Consider the following 19,130-nt stretch of genomic DNA (forward strand, 5'->3'; position numbering starts at 1 on the left):
TCGAAAAATGCAATTTCATTTTATGGTTTAGTATTGTTTTTCTTTTGGATTACATATATTGTTACGAATTTGGAAGCTTACTGCACACAACAGCCAGAGTCCCTATACATCAGTCTAATGGGAATTAAATGTTCGTGCGCTGCGGAGTTATTTTGATAGACAGGGTTTTCTTTTACATTTTTACATCACTTACAACAATAACAACACCTTCGCTCCATCCTGACGCCATAACGCTCACGGTGGGCGGAGTTCAAGAAGGACTTGGCGTCTCTCTCCCCCAATCAGAGAGATGCGAGCGAGTTTGCCGTCGGTCGGCCAATGAGAGCCAACGCAGGACAATGTTACTCCTTTTCCTGTTTGAGGGGCGGTCCACCGTGATGCCCGCCACGCCCCCCCCCCCGGTCCAATCAGCAGACTTGGCGCCCCTTTTGGCCAATCACGGGGGCGACGATTGCATTTGTGCGCCAAAACCTTCCAGTGAGGGAGAGCGGGTCGGAGGAGGTGGTGCCTCCCCTCTGGAGAAGGAGTGAATAATTGTTAGGCACGATCCGACTGGTGAGAGAGTTGGTTTTGGTCTGCCGGATCGCCTGGCCTTGCCTGCTGGCGCTCGCTGCCTCGTCCGTGCTTGCGCTGGTTGGCGTCCGCCCTTCATCCTCTGTCCCGAGTACTTGGAGTGGCATCCTGGTTGCGGGTTCGAGTCCCGCCGGTCCAGGACGTTGAAGACTACACGAGGTGGACAGGTCCAAGATAGCTCTGGTTTCCAGCTCATCTTCCCTCGAGCTGGGCACCTTCAATAAAGACCCTACGGGGTCCATTTCTTTGGGTGTGTGTCTGTGTGCAGGCCTGTCTTGTCCAAGTAGAATTGTTAAGTGCTTTTTGCTTGTACATTGACTGCATTTCTTATAGTCGGATAACTCTGCTCTTCTGTGTTCCTCTCCCTGCCTATTGTAAATAAATATCCCTATTGTTGAATTATCAGATCGTTTCTGTGCTTCTTTCATTGGCTTAGCATGGTGCGTGTTCGGAAATTGGGAAACGGCAAATTGTGCATTTGGTTCGGCGGCTCTGGTAACTCCACTCGGTTACGCCGGATTCGAGCCGTTACCCGCGACTCGGATCGGACAGAGTCGGCCGAGGGTGTGGTTTCCCGGTAGTTGGACGGCGTGAGTACTTTGGTAAATTGGAGTTAGACAAGTGGACCCTACCTCATGCCGTCAAAATATTGGCGACCACAGTCCTGTAAGGGACCCCTGCCTCTTGGAGTTCTCCGAGAAGCACGATCTAGATTCCGGGTGTTCGATGGAGCCGACTCTACTGCTCCACCTAGCGGTCGTGCTCGCCGCCGACACCCGGCTCTACAACAATATATGGGGGTACCATAATCTTCTCAGTGCTTAGAGCCTTTAAAGGTCTTAATCCGGCCCTGTATATAGGTCAATCGGCCAAGTTTGGCCAAATTTTCTAAAATCCTCAATTTTCATCCGATTGACTTGAAATTTGAAGCGCATTTTCGGATCAGGTCACTGAATTCAACTAACAATTAATTTTAAGGTCAAAAGGTCAACAGAGCCCTAATTTCTAAAATTTGTAGATCGGGCCAAAAACGAAATACCGTATATCACTTTATCTCAAAAAGTTGTGGATGAGTGATGACAAAACAAGGTGGATGAGTTGAGTAGGTGACAAAAACAAGCGGATTGGATTTTGGTTCAGATCCAGCCCATCAGTGGGATACAAAACGTGAACTGTTCCACCTGGCAGAGGTATGCGCTTTATCGAGTGCCATTATACTTTGTGCTGTTTTGCCAAGTTGTCACTCTATGAGGGATTTTTCATTTGTTTGTTTGTCTGTCTGCCTGCTCACCTCCAGCCCAAAATGCTCAACAGATCATTCTGAAATGTTCAGAGATTAATGTCACCAACACTGTGACCGCCCCGCATTGAAGTTTTGTAAAATTCGGTCGACAGAAAAGGTCTGCATAGGCCAATAGGCCAATATGAGCCAAATTTTTTAAAATGCTCAAATTTCATCTGATTGACTTGAAATTTGAACAGGATGTGCATGTCACGTCAGTAAATTCAACCCCCCTTACTTTTGAGCTCACAATAGGCCAAAAGGTCAACAGACCAAAAGGTCAACATAGGGCGAATTTCTAAAATACTCCATTTTAATCCGATTAACTTGAAATTTGAAGAGCATTTGCATATCAGATCACTGAATTCAACCATGTGTTATTTTTGAGATCAATTTAGGCCAAAAGGCCAATTTGGGCCAAATTTTCTAAAATTATTTCTTAAATTTTCTATTTTCATATGATTGACTTGAAATTTGAACAAGACTTTCATATTAGGTCACTGAATACAATCCCCCATTATTTTTGAGGTCAGCATATACAAAAGGTCAAAATATGCCAAATAGTCAACTTAGGATCACTTTCTAAAATCCTCAATTTGCACATGATCGACTTGAAATTTGAACAGGATTTGCCGTTCAGGTCAATGAATTCAACCACCAATGAATTTAAAGGTCAATAGGTCAACACAGGCCTGATTTCTAAAATAGATAGTGCCAAAAACTACATATATATCTCAAAAAGTTCATAAAATGTGTCAAGAAATCTGATACAAGTTATGGGAGATGTGTGAATTGTTTTTGTGAATGAGATGTAATTTTGATTAGTGTTAGGAATGGCTGAAATGTCTCCAGTTGTTTTACTTAATTCATATATAAAAAGATGTGTCATAGTAAGCTGTGTTGTGAAGAAAGACTGGAACGAAAGATGGAAGTTTAAAATTGAGATTACAACTCTGATGAGCTGGACCTCCATATTTACCAGTGAGATGACAATGGTCTCTTACCTTTGGACCTTCACTGATTTCCTCCTCACAAAAATTTAAAATATCGTTTTTCCTAAATTTCCTTTTCTCTTCTTTTGTTAAGGACATTGGTTAATATGTTTTTCTCGTTATCTTGGTTAATCAAACACAGTCTTTTCCCAGTCATTTCACAAACTATTGGGAAGTATCTTCTCCTTTGTAAAGTTCAAACTTATTGCATTCATACCTAACAGATGATTTGATATAATAATAGAAACCACAAAGAGTATATTTTTGATATTAATTGTGTATGGATTCTCTATCTTTTCAAGGATACTTTCAAAATCAGCATATATCACAAATGGGTGTTTTATAGACTTATTAAAACCTTTGTATGATATGTTTGAACCGACTTTTGGCATATTAATTACGATTGATTTATGATTATGACAATATTTTGAATGTTGATCTCATCATTCTTTTGTATGAAAGGAGTTGAGACATCTCCGACAAGGATACATTTTACATTTTCTATTGACTACTTATGATTAATCTTGATAAATTTTCAATGTAAGTATAATGTGATTTTTCTTTTGAAGCAAATTAGAGAAGGTCAAAGTGTGTTTCATAATTTTTATAGTTTTTTGAAATATTGAATATCTGAACTTTGTTTGTATCCGTTAATCCATATATATTAATAGATAGATTATTCATTTTCTCAAATTTAGGAATATCTCTCAATGTCATGGAAACTTTAAATCTTTAACATGCAGTGTATTCTCGTATTTCTTCTAATGAGACACTCTTTCTGGTTTCCATTGTGGAGGATGGAGGTGAGCAACAATAGACCATAGAAAGCATTTATTATCATTGTTTTGAAAATTAACTGCCTTTTTTTTTTAGCTTTCTCTCTTTTGGTAAATCAATATAAGAAGAAGCATTAAGATGGTCTGATTTCAAGATATGTATCTCTAAAAATATTATTTTTTTTTTAAAAACCATCCCTGGAAATATCAAGACAAATGAACTACAGATGGAAGCTGTCCGAGACTCAGTGACGACTGTGAAGAGAACTTTCGGCACAAAACTTTGAGAACAGAAAACATCACAGCTTGGTCCATGAATCATGACCCCTTACCGAAATGAAGGTGGATTCTTTAAGCCCATCCTGGAAGGACTCCATTCCACATTTTGAAACCTGTATATGTAGATACCAATCAATGACACACATACACACACACACACACACACACACACACACACACACACACACACACACACACACACACACACGGAGGTGGATACTTTGAGACTTGGGAGGGCTCTGTTCCACTTTCTGGAACCCACATATGGAGATAACAACCAACATCAACAACAACAACACAAAAAAACAAGTGAAATCCTTCAATACAGCGCATGTGGTGAAGCAAATGAGTACACTAATGTTAAAATATGCAATTTATGCTTTTTCAGTTGAAAAACAATTAAAAAGCATACTTAATATTTGAAATATAAAACTTTTGTTATTATTGTGATAAGCACCTTTATATATAACAGAAGGAATGAAATTGTTTGATATAGCGTGGCAGGGGACCGCAAAAGAATGATAGCATAAGAAGAACTTAGCTTTCGTTCGTTCATACATGAGGGTCGCGTTTCTTCATTTTTTTTCCGTCAAGCAATAAATTTAATGTTTTTCACATATATAACACATTAGTTTCACAAATTTCCATTGAAATACTCGGGTATTTCTGTCAATTGTCGCCATTTCTGTCGAGGTTACGCACTGCATCGACCGGACGGCCGTCATTGGATGTCTTGAAGCACGTGGGGGGGGGGGGGACACCGGAGACGTGGTAGACACCGTGGACATTTCAAACTCGGTGCAATTGTATTCAGCGCATGCGCTGTAAACACTGGGGATATTTCAAACTCGGTGCAATTGTATACAGCGCACATGCTGTAACAAACACACACTCATACGGAGGTGGCGAGTTTGAGACCTGGGAGGGCTCCATTCCACTTTCTAAAACCCATATATGGAGATAACAACCAATGACAAATAACCAATAACACACACCAAATGCCATTGTGGTAATGCAACTTATATGCATACACACACGTGCAAATGAACACATGTATCAAGTAAATAAAAAACGACAAACACAGAGATTTACTTTGAAACAGTGTTCTTTGAAAGAGGACTTAAAGTGGGTAATTAGAGAAATTCAATGAAAAAATGTATCAAGCCACAGAACACAAAATGTCGATCGATACTCCATGCCTTCACAGCTTGAACAAACATGGCGAACACCTGGTTGGATGGACCTTATTGTTTATTTTTATCCCCCGCCACGTGGTGGAAGGGGGATATTGTTTTCACCCTGGTCGTCCGTCCGTCCGTCCAGCTGGCTGGGCGTCAACATTTATAGCTGTGAGTGCGATAACTCATAAACTGTTTGCCATGTCGATTTGAAATTTGGGTCACACATGTATCACCTGAAAAGGAAGAACCCTATTGATTTTGGGCATGGCCGGATCCAAGATGGCCGACTGGGGCGGCCATTTTGAAAAAAATGTTTCAATGGCAGGGGATTCCCCATCTCTGATTATATATATATATATATATATATATATATATATATATATATATATATATATATATATATATATATATATATATATATATATGTATTGATATCAAAGTGAGAGGTGGATTACAAAAGCAGATCACACTAATAAGGTTAAACAAAGCGATTTGCTGTCAAAATAAAATTACACATTTTCAGGGGATGAGACACCTCCCGAGGCACCCACCGCACGGCATCGCAGGACGCAACAAAGGCGGAAACATACGATGTGAGATTGAAATCGATGTGAGATTGAAAGCACGGTTACTTTTTCCTGAAATGAACCAAGCAGCTTGTAGAGCACTCGCCAAGTGGTTTAACCACCCAAGCAAACACTCCAACAAAACGGTTGATAAGAAACGGCACCCTTGGCACATAATTGGCAATCATCGAACCATCATATTAGCAAACGCAGTGAGCTTCATACTTCACGCGTGCACATGAGAGAACAGGAAACAACAACAACAACAACAACAACAACAACACAATACCCCTGACGATTTTGAATCCGTGTCGTTGGCTATGACCCTTTTGCTTCGGTTTTTTTTTTTTTGCTTCTGGTTTTTTTTTGTTTCCGGTTTTTGTCATGGGGAATGATGCATGCCGGGAGATAAAGGCATCGTCAGAGACATGAAAGACCCAAATAATATCAGACATGGTGTCTATTTCCTCCACTGATTTTAATAAAGATATCTCCCGCATCATCAAAAAATAATTTTTAATCGTGATTTACATTATTTGATCGCTGATCCCAAATCCAGGCCGAAGTAACCGGAAATTGCGTATACAGTTGTGAACGAGTTATAGGTAAAGTCAGAAGCGAATGTAAGAAGAATTCTACGTTCAATCTAGTATTCATTTTTTTTAGATGAGATCCTGTTCTTGGCGGTGTAGTTGTCGTTGTGAAGGTAATGTTGAGGTAATATTAATTTTTTTTAGAGAGATCCTGTTCTAGGCGGTGTAGTTGTCGTTGTGAAGGTAATGCTGAGGATTTTTTTTTATATTTTTTTACAAATGAGATCCTGTTCTCGGTGGTGTAGTTGTTGTTGTGAAGGTAATGTTGAGGTAATATTTATTTTTGCAGATGAGATCCTGTTCTAGGTGGTGTAGTTTTTGTTGTGAAGGTAATGTTAAGGTAATATTTTTTTTTCATAGCAAAAAGACTTTAATTTGATATATTTAAGAAGCAAATGTAAGAAGAATTCTACGTTCGCTTCTCGGCTTTGCCTATTCCATATTATTCAACATACACCTCCCGGAGATGCCCGGAATGTCACGCATGTCCGAATTGGGCAAATGAACACTTTTCTCGGAGTCGGAACTGCTTGTAAGTTCGATTCTGAAGTTTCAATCTTGTAATTCTTCTTCGTTTAAGAGATACTCATGGTGATTTTATGTGCGGAAATGAAATAAAACAATGAACGCTGACATCTCCAGGCATTTACAAGCATTGCAATGTACCCAGCAATTTGTAGCTATGATGAAGAGGCATTCTATAATATGAGTGAGGAAAGTGATTTCAAAAAACTATCGGTAAGAAATCATTGTGGCCTGTTCCAAGCCAAGGCGGAAAATGAGCAGGCCAAAAAACATGGCGGCTTCAGATCCCAGCGACGTTACTGAGGAAACACCTTAAGACCTCAAGCAGCGAGGTGGCTGAGGATCGCTTGATGAAGGATATAATTAAATAAGGCCGTTAATTATCTACAAAAGGGGTGTTTAAATTAACCCAAACATCCAATTTTCACTCTTGCACTTCCTTGGAGTTTTCTTGGTGTGCATGAAAAGTTTCAGGCTGCAAGGTTTTATGGTTTTCGAGTTATGGAAGAAACACACACACACACACACACACACACACACACACACACACACACACACACACACACACACACACACACACACACACACACACACACACACACACACACACACACACACTACAGAAGAAGTGCAAGTTTCAAGGTGCTTCGTCAATTTTTTCAGTTGTGCACATTTTGTATTCAGAAAATATCACATTGGTGGCGGACATGGATTGCAAACGAACTGTTGCTTTTGTTCTCTTTCATTGTTTTCAGCGCCAGGACAGCTACTCGATCGTGATTTCGTTCAGTTTTTAGAAACCCTGCAGGGGTGCAGTTTATATTTCAATATTTATATTTATTTGTTTTTATTGATGAACTTGTGAAATTTGTTGTCTCGATGCCTCCCATCAGTAAAAAGTCTGATATCTTGCTCCCTCGACGTCATACCAACGTATGGATTGAAGTTGAAAGATTCCAGTTCATTATAATATATACCATGAACACCATTTCTGTTGAGTATTTGTATTGGAGACAAATTGAAAAGTAGCTGAATCACATTTTTCAAGTGTCACCAATAAAATTGTGGTTTAGTCACAAATCACCAACGAGGTTCACAAACATGTTTTATCAATGTAACGCTCCAAGGGGACAGGAGTTTTTAAAATCCCAGTTTTATGAGGGATACACACGGAGTCTTGTCCAACATGCCAGAGAGATGGGGATCAAAGTGTCGGATCTGTCTGAAATCATATGTTGAACCAGATCCATCCCGACTCTGTAAAGCCGTGCTTAGATTCCTCACATAGAGCGGAAAACCGTTATTAAATTGTCGGGAAACCTATTATGGTTCCTTGGGTGTGATGTGCGAATTAATCGGGTGGCATATATAGAGCCTCGCGGCTCTGACAACGCCATCAAAACCAATGCAAAAGAAGAAAAAGAAGAAGAAAACATTATACGTCAACAGGAAGGACTCGATAACGATAAAACACTTCCGGGTGATCTTCTTGTAAACATTGTCCTGTGATTACCTCGTGGTCGTCGTGGTCGGGGACCAACTGATCTGAAGAGGTATTTTTGGATTCTTTATTTAATCCTGAGAAATATGTGTAAAACGTCAATTTAAATATAAAATGATTTATTTTCGTTGACGATCGGGAATGAATATAAGTTACGGAGTTTTTAATGTGAAATCGGTAAAACCGAGAAACGAACAAAGAACCGGAGAAAATAAATAAGTGAAGAAGATGTAGAGAAATCCAAACACGGTGTGAGGTTGAGAGTTACATCGTATTTAGTGAGTGAAATCACGAAATTTAGTGAGTATTTCAGTTCAGTGAAATCAACCACGATTACTTTTGAGGTTATAAAAAGTCAACATAGGTCATAAGGTCAACCCAAAATAGGTCATAAGGTCAACCCAAAATAGGCCAACTTTTTAATTGTTTCTAAAAATCCTCAATTTTCATCCGATTGACTTTAAATTTTAAGACCATTTGCAGATGAGGTCGCTGAACTCGAGCACTTTTTTTATTTTGAGGTCAACGTGGGCCAAATTTCTAAAATCCTCAATTTTCATCCGATTGATTCGAAATTTGAAGAGCATTTTCATGTCAGGTCGCTGAATTCAGCCGCTTATTAATTTTAAGGTCAAAGGGTCAACACAAGCCTACCTTCTAAAATTCATAGATAGGACCAAAAACTAAATATATCACTCGATCTCAAAAAGTTGTGGACGAGTGATGACAAAACAAGGTGGATGAGTTGAATCGTTGACAAAACAAGGTGGATGAGTTGAATCGTTGACATGAACAAGCGGATTGGACTTTGGTTCAGATCCATCCCATCAGTGGGATACAAAACGTGAACTGTTCCACCTGGCAGAGGTATGTACTCGACCGAGTGCCATTCTATTCTGTGCTGTTTTGCCAAGTTGTCACTCCATGAGGGATTTTTCATTTTGGTTCTTTATCTCACGTTTCCATGTTATCCATGGATAGAACTCTTCGTTCTTTAGTAAATGTCTGGTGAGGTATTTCTTTGTTGTTTTAATGAAGTTTTTGATGGAAACCTTCTTCCTAATGCTCCAAATTAAAAGAAAATGATCATGTGAGACTAAGATGTTATATTCCTGGTTAGTATTCCACCAACATTCCATCCTTGGTAAAACTAGCAGCCATGGGTGGGAGTTCCATCCTCAACCCACTTCCTGTACGTAACGTGCTTCGGTTGTCTTGGCGATGTATTTTATAATTATTATTTTTGAAACAAATTTTATTGATCACAACACGTGGTACTCCGCGTCAGCCACAACACGTGGTACTCCGCGTCAGCCACAACACGTGGTACTCCGCGTCAGCCACAACACGTGGTACTCCGCGTCAGCCACAACACGTGGAACTCCACGTCAGCCACAACACGTGGAACTCCGCGTCAGCCACAACACGTGGTACTCCGCGTCAGCCACAACACGTGGTACTCTGCGTCAGCCACAACACGTGGTACTCCACGTCAGCCACAACACGTGGTACTCCGCGTCAGCCACAACACGTGGTACTCCGCGTCAGCCACAACACGTGGTACTCCGCGTCAGCCACAACACGTGGTACTCCGCGTCAGCCACAACACGTGGTACTCCGCGCCAGCCACAACACGTGGTACTCCGCGCCAGCCACAACACGTGGTACTCCGCGCCAGCCACAACACGTGGTACTCCGCGTCAGCCACAACACGTGGTACTCCGCGTCAGCCACAACACGTGGTCCTCCGCGTCAGCCACAACACGTGGTCCTCCGCGTCAGCCACAACACGTGGTCCTCCGCGTCAGCCACAACACGTGGTCCTCCGCGTCAGCCACAACACGTGGTCCTCCGCGTCAGCCACAACACGTGGTCCTCCGCGTCAGCCACAACACGTGGTCCTCCGCGTCAGCCACAACACGTGGTCCTCCGCGTCAGCCACAACACGTGGTCCTCCGCGTCAGCCACAACACGTGGTCCTCCGCGTCAGCCACAACACGTGGTCCTCCGCGTCAGCCACAACACGTGGTCCTCCGCGTCAGCCACAACACGTGGTCCTCCGCGTCAGCCACAACACGTGGTCCTCCGCGTCAGCCACAACACGTGGTACTCCGCGTCAGCCACAACACGTGGTACTCCGCGTCAGCCACAACACGTGGTACTCCGCGTCAGCCACAACACGTGGAACTCCGCGTCAGCCACAACACGTGGTACTCCGCGTCAGCCACAACACGTGGTACTCCGCGTCGGCCACAACACGTGGTCCTCCGCGTCGGCCACAACACGTGGTACTCCGCGTCAGCCACAACACGTGGTACTCCGCGTCGGCCACAGCACGTTGTACTCCGCGTCAGCCACAGCACGTTGTAGTCCGCGTCGGCCACAACACGTGGTACTCCGAGTCGGCCACAGCACGTTGTAGTCCGCGTCGGCCACAACACGTGGTCCTCCGCGTCAGCCACAACACGTGGTACTCCGCGTCAGCCACAACACGTGGTCCTCCGCGTCAGCCACAACACGTGGTCCTCCGCGTCAGCCACAACACGTGGTCCTCCGCGTCAGCCACAACACGTGGTCCTCCGCGTCAGCCACAACACGTGGTCCTCCGCGTCAGCCACAACACGTGGTCCTCCGCGTCAGCCACAACACGTGGTCCTCCGCGTCAGCCACAACACGTGGTCCTCCGCGTCAGCCACAACACGTGGTCCTCCGCGTCAGCCACAACACGTGGTCCTCCGCGTCAGCCACAACACGTGGTACTCCGCGTCAGCCACAACACGTGGTACTCCGCGTCAGCCACAACACGTGGAACTCCGCGTCAGCCACAACACGTGGTACTCCGCGTCAGCCACAACACGTGGTACTCCGCGTCGGCCACAACACGTGGTCCTCCGCGTCAGCCACAACACGTGGTACTCCGCGTCAGCCACAACACGTGGTACTCCGCGTCAGCCACAACACGTGGTACTCCGCGTCGGCCACAGCACGTTGTACTCCGCGTCAGCCACAGCACGTTGTAGTCCGCGTCGGCCACAACACGTGGTACTCCGAGTCGGCCACAGCACGTTGTAGTCCGCGTCGGCCACAACACGTGGTCCTCCGCGTCAGCCACAACACGTGGTACTCCGCGTCAGCCACAACACGTGGTACTCCGCGTCAGCCACAACACGTGGTACTCCGTGTCAGCCATAACACGTGGTACTCCGCGTCAGCCACAACACGTGGTACTCCGCGTCAGCCACAACACGTGGTACTCCGCGTCAGCCACAACACGTGGTACTCCGCGTCGGCCACAACACGTGGTACTCCGCGTCGGCCACAACACGTGGTACTCCGCGTCAGCCACAACACGTGGTACTCCGCGTCAGCCACAACACGTGGTACTCCGCGTCAGCCACAACACGTGGTACTCCGCGTCAGCCACAACACGTGGTACTCCGCGTCGGCCACAGCACGTTGTACTCCGCGTCAGCCACAGCACGTTGTAGTCCGCGTCGGCCACAACACGTGGTACTCCGCGTCGGCCACAGCACGTTGTAGTCCGCGTCGGCCACAGCACGTTGTAGTCCGCGTCGGCCACAGCACGTGGTAGTCCGCGTCGGCCACAGCACGTTGTAGTCCGCGTCGGCCACAGCACGTTGTACTCTGCGTCGGCCACAACACGTGGTACTCCGCATCGGCCACAGCACGTTGTAGTCCGCGTCGGCCACAGCACGTTGTAGTCCGCGTCGGCCACAGCACGTTGTACTCTGCGTCGGCCACAACACGTGGTACTCCGCGTCGGCCACAGCACGTTGTACTCCGCGTCAGCCACAACACGTGGTCCTCCGCGTCAGCCACAACACGTGGTACTCCGCGTCAGCCACAACACGTGGTACTCCGCGTCGGCCACAGCACGTTGTACTCCGCGTCAGCCACAGCACGTTGTAGTCCGCGTCGGCCACAATACGTGGTACTCCGCGTCGGCCACAGCACGTTGTAGTCCGCGTCGGCCACAGCACGTTGTAGTCCGCGTCGGCCACAGCACGTTGTAGTCCGCGTCGGCCACAGCACGTTGTACTCTGCGTCGGCCACAACACGTGGTACTCCGCATCGGCCACAGCACGTTGTAGTCCGCGTCGGCCACAGCACGTTGTAGTCTGCGTCGGCCACAGCACGTTGTACTCTGCGTCGGCCACAACACGTGGTACTCCGCGTCGGCCACAGCACGTTGTAGTCCGCGTCGGCCACAGCACGTTGTAGTCCGTGTCGGCCACAGCACGTTGTAGTCCGCGTCGGCCACAGCACGTTGTAGTCCGCGTCGGCCACAGCACGTTGTACTCTGCGTCGGCCACAACACGTGGTACTCCGCATCGGCCACAGCACGTTGTAGTCCGCGTCGGCCACAACACGTGGTACTCCGCATCGGCCACAGCACATTGTAGTCCGCGTCGGCCACAGCACGTTGTACTCCGCGTCGGCCACAGCACGTTGTAGTCCGCGTCGGCCACAGCACGTGCTCTGCGTCGGCCACAGCACGTACTCTGCGTCAGCCACAGCACGTTCTACTCCGTCAGCCGCAACCCCATGCTATTTCACATCGTTTACAACATCGTTCGCTTTCGTTCTTGATACATGATACAGAAACTCAAAAGTTTTCTTTATTTGCAGGTCATGTGATTTAATCTGTAATTAAAAAAAAGAGTGTGTGTGTGTTTGTGTGTTTGTGTCAGTGTTTCGGTGTGTCTCCTCCATAACTCCAAATTCATAAAACCGAGCAGCCTGAAACTTTGCATGCATATGAAGAAAACTCCAAGGAAGTGTAGGAGTGAAAATTGGATGTTTGGGTTAATTAAAACATCCCTTTTGAAGATAATTAACGGCCTTATTTAATTGTATCCTTCATCAGGCAATCCTCAGCCACCTCGCTGTCTGGGGTCTTAAGGCATTTCTCTGGAAACCCCGCTGGGGTCTGAAGCCACCATGTTTATTGGCCTGCTCAACTTTGCCTTGGCTTGGAACAGGCTGCAACGATTTCTTCACGATAGTTCTTTTTTTTCACTTTCCTCACTCGAATCGAATGCCTGTTCATAACGATGACTCGCTGGGTACATTGCAATGCTTATGAACTCTTGGAGATGTCAGCGTTCATTGTTTTATTTCATTTCCGCACATGCGATCGCCACGAGTATCTCTTAAACTTAGAAGAATTACAAAATGTAAACTCCAGCATCGAACTTTCAAGCAGTTCTGACTCCTAGAAAAGTGTTCCTGTGTCCAATTCGGACATATGTGACATGTCGGGTGTCTCCAGGAGGGGTATTTTAATATGATGGTTTGGTGATTGGCAATTGCATGCCATGGGCGCCGTTTCTTATCAACCGTTTTGTTGGAGTGCTTCCTTGAGTACTTAAGCCACTTGGCGAGCGCTCTCCATGCTGCTTGGTTGTTGGTTTTTGGAAAAAGTAACCGTGCTTTCAATCTCACATCATAAGTTTCCGCCTTTGTTGGGTCCTGCGATGCCGTGCGTTGGGTGGGTTCCTCAGGAGGTGTCTCATCCGCTAAAAATGTGCAATTTTATTTTTACAGGGCATCGCTTTGTTTAACCTTTTTGTGCGATCTCATATTGTTATCCACATCTCACTTCGACATCGATACATATTAAGCACGAAAAAGAGCAATCAGAGATTACAGACCCTCGCCAGGAGTTTTGTGTGGTGTGTTTGTGTAGTTTTCTTTGGTGTATTTTGTGTGGCGTTTGTTTACTCGTGTTTTACGTAATTAATGAGAGACATAATTAGAACTGCCACTTTATAACTGCTGGCAGTGATGACCGGGTACCAAGACGTCCCGCTTTGATGCAACCCTGCTTCGATTGGACACCTGACCCTGACCCATGAAGTTTTTTTTTAAAATTATTATTCAATTGAATTCAGAATGGGATTTAAAGAAATTCAAATCAAATGAAAGACCAAATTGCCACAGTTCTGCATTGGGGTAATCGGAAGGATCCCAAACAAGCAAAAATAAGAGGTGAAGTCATCAGGAGGAACCTGGAAAGGATTTGCATTTCAGCTGCTATGACTCTACCCTGAATCCCATCCAGGTAACAGCCAAGTGAGCCTTATTCAAAAATAAATAAATAAATCAATAAATAAACACTACCCAGATCAAAACATTAAATAACTCTGGCTGTCAGACCATATTGTTATGGATCTAGAAACCATTTGGGCAATTCCGCAGTTAGTAACGTTACATTTTTAGGGACATTCTCATTATTTAGATAAGAGTCCTTTCTCTATCTGTGGATGTAAAGTCTCATTAATGTCACCAGAGATCAACCTAGTCTAGACGTAGAACAGAGCAAAGAATGAAATCATTTCATGAAACATTCTAGAAGAAAGAACTGCTTTTAATGCCGGTTAGTAACGTCCTTTTTTTGTAACGTTACTAACCGGCATTAAAAGCAGTTCTTTCTTCTAGAATGTTTCATGAAATGATTTCATTCTTTGCTCTGTTCTACGTCTAGACTAGGTTGATCTCTGGTGACATTAATGAGACTTTACATCCACAGATAGAGAAAGGACTCTTATCTAAATAATGAGAATGTCCCTAAAATGTAACGTTACTAACTGCGGAATTGCCCATTTGCATTCAACATACAGATGTCCCAAAAGTCAGTTATGTCGTTAAGTATGTGTGTCGTCAGATCCCCTTCCTTTTGTCTCGTGGGAGAATCAAAGGTGTGCCTTGCGATTTCTTTTCGTTGGGTTGTTACATCTAACAAGCCATCTAACAACCATCCCATCTGCATGACCCCTCGGCCCATCACGATCCACCACCAACCAGCTGCCTTCTTGCACCCTGACGTGCTAAGGCAAGATCTCGCGGTTCCGGTTTCTCGGCTCCCACGAACGTTGCAACTCTTTCACTATGACCTTTGCAACATTGATACTATTGCTCGACAAGTAAGAACCCTCGTGGATGAGTGGGTGGGGTTTCCTGGCAGGGGCCGAAACCCCACACAGGAAGGGCGAGTCCATGGGAGCCTGTCCAATCAGGGCGGGGAGTGACGTCTGTTCGAGCGAGCCCCGCCCCGTTGAGGGAGGTCCATAAATTCCCGAGCGCTCTCTGAGGCAGAGGTGCTTTTTTGGAGGTTGTTACGAAGGTTGTTTGGAGGTTTTTGACGGGGTTGTTGTTGAGCGTGCAGTTCTTTTGAAGCGGAGGGTTGAGCAGAAGGTTGTGAAGATGACGAACGTGTCTCTGCTGGCCCTCCACAAGGAAAGGAAAGAGCGACCCTGACCCCCCCCCCTCCGTGGACCCCGCTATTCACCACCTGAGCTCCGCCATGAACCACGAGTCCCACACGTGCGACTGGGGACCAAACCAACGACCTTTGTCAAGTGCCGCATCGCGGAGCACCTCCTTCCTCCAACGGTCAGGTACCCAGCTGGACTCTGACCCCAGCTCGTCTCTCTCCTCGGCTGCGAGGGTCCAATAAAGAACTTTGGGTTTATTTTCATTTGTTTGTGTGTCTGTGTGTGGGCCCGTCTTGTAAGTAGAACTGAATAAGTGTTTTTGGAACATTGTAAATATTCTTTGCTTGCATATTCGCGTTAAGTCTTGCTTTGTGTCTTCATTTTCTGAAAATAAATCATCACAGAAATGTTCCCAGTCCGTTTCCGTCCCTTCTTGCATTGGTCCAGCATGGTTCGGATCTCAGTTTAGATGGGGTTTTATTCCCGATAATCCGTTCATCCCAGCCGGCATGGCTTTGGCAGTTTCTGCTCAGCTGCACCCGAACCGAAGTTGGCATTCAGTAGTTGGAACTCTACCGCAGTCGGTAGAGTGACCCCGTTCGAGCAAGACGTGCCGAGGGCGTGGTTTCCCTGGTAGTCGAAACCGCGCAGTTAATTAGGTAAATTGGTTATCGACAAATAGACCCTACGCCACGCGGTTGAGATATTGGCGACCACGGTCGGTTCAGCGACCCGCCATGTCGTGGAATTATCCAGAGTGACGACCTACAATTCCGGGGAGTCTGGTGGAGACAACGTAACTTTCCCCACCTCGTGGTCGTTCTCGCCACCGACCCCCGGCCCGCAACAATATGTTTAATCAAGTTAAAATTGAAAATTTGTATTCCCCATCACGACTTGATCACAATAGTGAAGTTTCACATCAATTGATTAAGCGGTTCCAAAGAAAACATTATTTAATATTTTTCTTCAACCAATGTGGCTGCCAAACCATGTGTCGTATCAATTATTCCTTAACACACCTGTGTACAACCATGGCTTAGGGAACACTTGTGTGAAGTTTCCCCTCGATTTGTCGGGCCGTTCTGGAGATTTTTTTCGGTTTCAGTGGAAATCCAATATGGCTGTCAAACCAGATGACCTGGATAACATGTGTGTGACAATGACATCATGTGTGTGAACCTTTTCTTCTTCATGGATAGGCGGTCATACGTGTAAAGTTTTGCCTCAATCTGTTCAGCCACTTCAGAGAAGATTTTTGAAGGTTTAAAAAAATATATATATATATATGGCTGCCGAATCACGTGACCGGTGACATCATGATTTTTTTTTTCTGTGCACCATTTTATTCCTTGATGACCCTCAAAAATTTTCATAGGACGATTTTATTCCTCGATGACCATCAAAAATCTTCATACTGATTGGATGTGGCATTGTACATATGCAATGATGACGTAATAACGAAGGCACCTATGACGTCATTAAAAAATCACTTATTCTGCATGAGGAGTAAATTTGTTGCTTGTGCCAAGTTTAAATTTTTTCATTGTTGCGGTTTTAGAGATACAGAGGTCCAAAATTTTCCTGTTTTTCCAATATAGCTGCCACACCACATGACCTATGACACAATTATCATTAAAACATTCTCCATCAGTAGTCGCAGCAGTGGTGAAAATTTTGTCTCGTTCCAAGAAGCATTTGCAAGGAAAAACACAAACGTTCTGTGCGGACAAACGAACAGACACAGACAAACGGACCCAAATGCAATACCGTCTCCTTTGGCAAGGGTAAAAACAAGAAGGTCCATCCGACCAGGTGTTTGCCACATTTGTTCTTGCTGTGAAGGCATCGAGTATAGATTGACATTTTGTATTCTGTGGCTCGATACATTTTTTTAAAATTGAATTTCACTAATTACCCACTTTCAATCCTCTTTCAAAGAATGCTGTTTCAAGGTAAATCTTTGTGTTTGTCGATTTTATATACTTGATGCGTGTGTCTGTACATAAACTGTATAACCACAATGGCCTTTGGCACCAGTGTGCGTGTGTGTTATTGGTTACTGGTCGTTGGTTGATATCTCCATATACAGGTTTAGAAAGTGGAACGGAGCTCTTCCAGGCTTCAACGTGTGTGTCATTGATTTGGTATCTACATATGCGAGTTTCAGAATGTGGAATTGAGTCCTCCCAGGGTGGGCTCAAAGTATCCACCTTCATTTTGGTAAGGGGGTCACGATTCATGGACCAAGCTGTGAAGTTTTCTGTTCTCAAACTTTTATGCCGAGAGCTGTCTTCAGGATCGTCACTAAGCCCCGGACAGCTTCCAACTGTAGTTCGTTTGTAAAAATATTCCCAGGGATGTTTTTAATATCTCTGTGAGGTTCTTTTTCATCATTCCTGGAGGTCCAACTATCATTGGTAGAACTTTGGTATTCTTCAGCGTCCTGGATCTTATCACTTCATTCTTGAGGTTTGGTATTTGGTCATTTTCTTGATATCTGCATTGTCATTTCCAAAATCATTGGTATTAACACCTCAGTTAGCAATGCCTTCTTTTCTGTGTTTTTTTTTTGTACCAAAGCATGATATCTGCTTGCAATGCATTGCTTTTGATGGGATCATGAGGTCATACATGAGTGGTACTTCCATATTTTCACTGATTGATTTTGGTTCATGTTCCCACAAATTTTGTGGAATTGTGATGTCAAAGTTTTTGCAGATGTGCGACAGGTAACTTTCCAAACTTTTATTTGTTGTGTCTTTGTGTGTATAGCTGTTCTGACATGAGTTATTTTTTTATTTGTGTTCGGTCATTAAGCATAACATATCACTCTCTTTGCTAACGCCATTTCCACCCCTCACCTATGTCTTCTTTTTTTTCCTCCTCCCCCCCCCACTCACACTCTCTCTCGCTCCTTCCTCTGAATGAAATGCATATATATATATATATATCTCTCTCTCTCTCTCTCTCTCTCTCTCTCTCTCTCTCTCTCTCTCTCTCTCTCTCTCTCTCTCTCTCTCTCTCTCTCTCTCTCTCTCTCTCTCTCTCTCTCTCTCTCTCTCTCTCTCCCTCCCTCCCTCCCTCCCTCCCTCCCTCCCTCCCTCCCTCCCTCTCTCCCTCTCTCTCTCTCCCTCTCTCTCTTTCTCTCTCTCTCTCTCTCTCTCTCTCTCTCTCTCTCTCTCTCTCTCTCTCTCTCTCTCTCTCTCCTTCTCTCTCTCTCTCTCTCTCCTTCTCTCTCTCTCTCTCTCCTTCTCTCTCTCTCTCTCTCTCTCTCTCTCTCTCTCTCTCTCTCCTTCTCTCTCTCTCTCTCCTTCTCTCTCTCTCTCTCTCTCTCCTTCTCTCTCTCTCTCTCTCTCTCTCTCTCTCTCTCTCTCTCTCTCTCTCTCTCTCTCTCTCTCCTTCTCTCTCTCTCCCTCTTTTTCTCCACCCCCTCCCTTTCACACCCCGTCAATGAAGCGACAGGTTGTATTTGATAGTGTAAAATAAAATGGCAACTACACAGGAGAAAGCTATGTGTCGAATGGTTTGTCAAGACGAGATGCGATGCGCAAGTTCAGCATGATTTCCATACAAGGTATGGAAGGTATTGGAGAGTGGTACAAGAGGATTAAGGAGACTGGA

General features: G+C 44.9%; 1 protein-coding gene across 1 annotated transcript in view; it reads left to right on the plus strand.

The window, feature by feature from the left end:
• The first annotated feature begins 8,177 nt into the window (after positions 1 to 8,177).
• The window catches only part of LOC147029099 (uncharacterized), a 126,918-nt gene continuing 115,965 nt past the window's right edge, over positions 8,178 to 19,130 (plus strand). Inside the window, exon 1 of the mRNA XM_085876578.1 lies at positions 8,178 to 8,320. The gene's annotated coding sequence lies outside the window, so the exon portion shown is untranslated. The remainder of the gene's footprint in view (positions 8,321 to 19,130) is intronic.

This window comes from Eptatretus burgeri, chromosome 4 (assembly GCF_056783735.1).
Source record: "Eptatretus burgeri isolate ZD-2024b chromosome 4, Ebu_testis_v1, whole genome shotgun sequence".
NCBI classification, from domain to species: domain Eukaryota; kingdom Metazoa; phylum Chordata; class Myxini; order Myxiniformes; family Myxinidae; genus Eptatretus; species Eptatretus burgeri.